The sequence below is a fragment of the Oncorhynchus nerka genome, unplaced genomic scaffold, assembly GCF_034236695.1.
Source record: "Oncorhynchus nerka isolate Pitt River unplaced genomic scaffold, Oner_Uvic_2.0 unplaced_scaffold_1662, whole genome shotgun sequence".
In the NCBI taxonomy this organism is placed as follows: domain Eukaryota; kingdom Metazoa; phylum Chordata; class Actinopteri; order Salmoniformes; family Salmonidae; genus Oncorhynchus; species Oncorhynchus nerka.
In genome coordinates, this window is record NW_027039657.1 from 40329 (window position 1) to 45369 (window position 5041).

A 5041-nucleotide genomic window follows, 5' to 3' on the forward strand; every position below is an offset into this window, starting at 1 on the left:
GTGTGTTCCCTCAGGCCACTACCTGTAGCGTGTTCCCTCAACGTATGTTCCCTCAGGCCACTACATGTAGTGTGTTCCCTCAGGCCACTGGATGTAGTGTGTTCCCTCAGGCCACTGGATGTAGTGTGTTCCCTCAGGCCACTACATGTAGTGTGTTCCCTCAGGCCACTACATGTAGTGTGTTCCCTCAGGCCACTACATGTAGCGTGTTCCCTCAGCCACTGGATGTAGTGTGTTCCTCAGGCCACTGGATGTAGTGTGTTCCCTCAGGCCACTACATGTAGCGTGTTCCCTCAGGCCACTACATGTAGTGTGTTCCCTCAGGCCACTACATGTAGTGTGTTCCCTCAGGCCACTGGATGTAGTGTGTTCCCTCAGGCCACTACATGTAGTGTGTTCCCTCAGGCCACTACATGTAGCGTGTTCCCTCAGGCCACTACATGTAGTGTGTTCCCTCAGGCCACTACATGTAGCGTGTTCCCTCAGGCCACTACATGTAGTGTGTTCCTCAGGCCACTACATGTAGCGTGTTCCCTCAGGCCACTACATGTAGCGTGTTCCCTCAGGCCACTACATGTAGTGTGTTCCCTCAGGCCACTACCATGTGTGTTCCGTCAGGCCACGTGTGTTCCCACAGGCCACTACATGTAGTGTGTTCCCTCAGGCCACTACATGTAGCGTGTTCCCTCAGGCCACTACATGTAGTGTGTTCCCTCAGGCCAATACATGTAGCGTGTTCCCTCAGGCCACTACATGTAGTGTGTTCCCTCAGGCCACGTGTGTTCCCTCAGGCCACTACATGTAGTGTGTTCCCTCAGGCCAATACATGTAGTGTGTTCCCTCGGGCCACATGTGTTCCCTCAGGCCACTACCTGTAGCGTGTTCCCTCAGGCCACTACATGTAGTGTGTTCCCTCAGGCCACTACCTGTAGCGTGTTCCCTCAGGCCAATACATGTAGTGTGTTCCCTCAGGCCACTACATGTAGTGTGTTCCCTCAGGCCACTGGATGTAGTGTGTTCCCTCAGGCCACTGGATGTAGTGTGTTCCCTCAGGCCACTACATGTAGTGTGTTCCCTCAGGCCACGTATGTTCCCTCAGGCCACTACATGTAGTGTGTTCCCTCAGGCCAATACATGTAGCGTGTTCCCTCAGGCCACTACATGTAGTGTGTTCCCTCAGGCCACTGGATGTAGTGTGTTCCCTCAGGCCACTACATGTAGCGTGTTCCCTCAGGCCACTACATGTAGTGTGTTCCCTCAGGCCACTACATGTAGTGTGTTCCCTCAGACCACTGGATGAAGTGTGTTCCCTCAGACCACTGGATGTAGTGTGTTCCCTCAGGCCACTACCTGTAGCGTGTTCCCTCAGGCCACGTATGTTCCCTCAGGCCACTACATGTAGTGTGTTCCCTCAGGCCACTACATGTAGTGTGTTCCCTCAGGCCACTACATGTAGTGTGTTCCCTCAGACCACTGGATGTAGTGTGTTCCCTCAGGCCACTACATGTAGTGTGTTCCCTCAGGCCACTACATGTAGTGTGTTCCCTCAGGCCACTACATGTAGCGTGTTCCCTCAGGCCACTACATGTAGTGTGTTCCCTCAGGCCACTACATGTAGCGTGTTCCCTCAGGCCCAGCGTGTTCCCTCAGGCCACATGTAGTGTGTTCCTCAGGCCACTACATGTAGTGTGTTCCCTCAGGCCACGTGTGTTCCCTCAGGCCACTACATGTAGTGTGTTCCTCAGGCCACTACATGTAGCGTGTTCCCTCAGGCCACTACATGTAGTGTGTTCCCTCAGGCCACTACATGTAGTGTGTTCCCTCAGGCCACTACATGTAGTGTGTTCCCTCAGGCCACGTGTGTTCCCTCAGGCCACTACATGTAGTGTGTTCCCTCAGGCCACTACATGTAGTGTGTTCCCTCAGGCCACTACATGTGTGTTCCCTCAGGCCACTACAGCGTGTAGCCACTACATGTAGTGTGTTCCCTCAGGCCACTACCTGTAGCGTGTTCCCTCAGGCCAATACATGTAGTGTGTTCCCTCAGGCCACTACATGTAGTGTGTCCCTCAGGCCTACATGTAGTGTTCCCTCAGGCCACTACATGTAGTGTGTTCCCTCAGACCACTGGATGTAGTGTGTTCCCTCAGGCACACTAGCGTGTTCCCTCAGGCCACTACATGTAGTGTGTTCCCCTCAGGCCACTGGATGTAGTGTGTTCCCTCAGGCCACTACATGTAGTGTGTTCCCTCAGGCCACTGGATGTAGTGTGTTCCCTCAGGCCACTACATGTAGTGTGTTCCCTCAGGCCACTACATGTAGTGTGTTCCCTCAGGCCACTACATGTAGTGTGTTCCCTCAGGCCACTACATGTAGTGTGTTCCCTCAGGCCACTCAGGCCACTACATGTAGTGTGTTCCCTCAGCCACTGGATGTAGTGTGTTCCCTCAGGCCACTACATGTAGTGTGTTCCCTCAGGCCACTACATGTAGTGTGTTCCCTGTACATGTAGTGTGTTCCCTCAGGCCACTACATGTAGTGTGTTCCCTCAGGCCACTACATGTAGTGTGTTCCCTCAGGCCACTACATGTAGCGTGTTCCCTCAGGCCACTACATGTAGTGTGTTCCTCAGGCCACTACATGTAGTGTGTTCCTCAGGCCACGTGTGTTCCTCAGGCCACTACATGTAGTGTGTTCCCTCAGGCCACTACATGTAGTGTGTTCCCTCAGGCCCACGTGTGTTCCCTCAGGCCACTACCTGTAGCGTGTTCCCTCAGGCCACTACCTGTAGCGTGTTCCCTCAGGCCAGTGTTCCCCAGGCCACTACATGTAGTGTTCCCTCAGGCCACGTGTTCCCTCAGGCCACTACATGTAGTGTTCCCTCAGGACCAATACATGTAGTGTGTTCCTCGGGCCCGTGTGTTCCCTCAGGCCACTACCTGTAGCGTGTTCCCTCAGGCCACTACCTGTAGCGTGTTCCCTCAGGCCAATACATGTAGTGTGTTCCCTCAGGGCCCCTACATGTAGTGTGTTCCATCAAGGCCACGTAAGTTCCCTCAGGCCACTACATGTAGCGTGTTCCCTCAGACCACTGGATGTAGTGTGTTCCCTCAGGCCACTACCTGTAGCGTGTTCCCTCAGGCCACTACATGTAGTGTGTTCCCTCAGGCCACTACCTGTAGCGTGTTCCCTCAGGCCACTACATGTAGTGTGTTCCCTCAGGCCACTGGATGTAGTGTGTTCCCTCTACATGTAGCGTGTTCCCTCAGGCCACTACATGTAGTGTGTTCCCTCAGGCCACTACATGTAGTGTGTTCCCTCAGACCACTGGATGAAGTGTGTTCCCTCAGACCACTGGATGTAGTGTGTTCCCTCAGGCCACTACCTGTAGCGTGTTCCCTCAGGCCACGTATGTTCCCTCAGGCCACTACATGTAGTGTGTTCCCTCAGGCCACTACATGTAGTGTGTTCCCTCAGACCACTGGATGTAGTGTGTTCCCTCAGGCCACTACCTGTAGCGTGTTCCCTCAGGCCACGTATGTTCCCTCAGGCCACTACATGTAGTGTGTTCCCTCAGGCCACTGGATGTAGTGTGTTCCCTCAGGCCACTGGATGTAGTGTGTTCCCTCAGGCCACTACATGTAGTGTGTTCCCTCAGGCCACTACATGTAGTGTGTTCCCTCAGGCCACTACATGTAGCGTGTTCCCTCAGACCACTGGATGTAGTGTGTTCCCTCAGGCCACTGGATGTAGTGTGTTCCCTCAGGCCACTACAGCGTGTTCCCCTCAGGCCACTACATGTAGTGTGTTCCCTCAGGCCACTACATGTAGTGTGTTCCCTCAGGCCACTGGATGTAGTGTGTTCCCTCAGGCCACTACATGTAGTGTGTTCCCTCAGGCCACTACATGTAGCGTGTTCCCTCAGGCCACTACATGTAGTGTGTTCCCTCAGGCCACTACATGTAGCGTGTTCCCTCAGGCCACTACATGTAGTGTGTTCCCTCAGGCCACTACATGTAGCGTGTTCCCTCAGGCCAATACATGTAGCGTGTTCCCTCAGGCCACTACATGTAGTGTGTTCCCTCAGGCCACTACCTGTAGTGTGTTCCCTCAGGCCACGTGTGTTCCCACAGGCCACTACATGTAGTGTGTTCCCTCAGGCCACTACATGTAGCGTGTTCCCTCAGGCCACTACATGTAGTGTGTTCCCTCAGGCCAATACATGTAGCGTGTTCCCTCAGGCCACTACATGTAGTGTGTTCCCTCAGGCCACGTGTGTTCCCTCAGGCCACTACATGTAGTGTGTTCCCTCAGGCCAATACATGTAGTGTGTTCCCTCGGGCCACATGTGTTCCCTCAGGCCACTACCAGCGTGTTCCCTCAGGCCACTACATGTAGTGTGTTCCCTCAGGCCACTACCAGCGTGTTCCCTCAGGCCAATACATGTAGTGTGTTCCCTCAGGCCACTGGATGTAGTGTGTTCCCTCAGGCCACTGGATGTAGTGTGTTCCCTCAGGCCACTACATGTAGTGTGTTCCCTCAGGCCACGTATGTTCCCTCAGGCCACTACATGTAGTGTGTTCCCTCAGGCCAATACATGTAGCGTGTTCCCTCAGGCCACTACATGTAGTGTGTTCCCTCAGGCCACTGGATGTAGTGTGTTCCCTCAGGCCACTACATGTAGCGTGTTCCCTCAGGCCACTACATGTAGTGTGTTCCCTCAGGCCACTACATGTAGTGTGTTCCCTCAGGCCACTGGATGTAGTGTGTTCCCTCAGACCACTGGATGTAGTGTGTTCCCTCAGGCCACTATGTAGCGTGTTCCCTCAGGCCACTACATGTTCCCTCAGGCCACTACATGTAGTGTGTTCCCTCAGGCCACTACATGTAGTGTGTTCCCTCAGGCCACTACATGTAGTGTGTTCCCTCAGGCCACTACATGTAGTGTGTTCCCTCAGGCCACATGTAGTGTGTTCCCTCAGACCACTGGATGTAGTGTGTTCCCTCAGGCCACTACATGTAGCGTGTTCCCTCAGGCCAC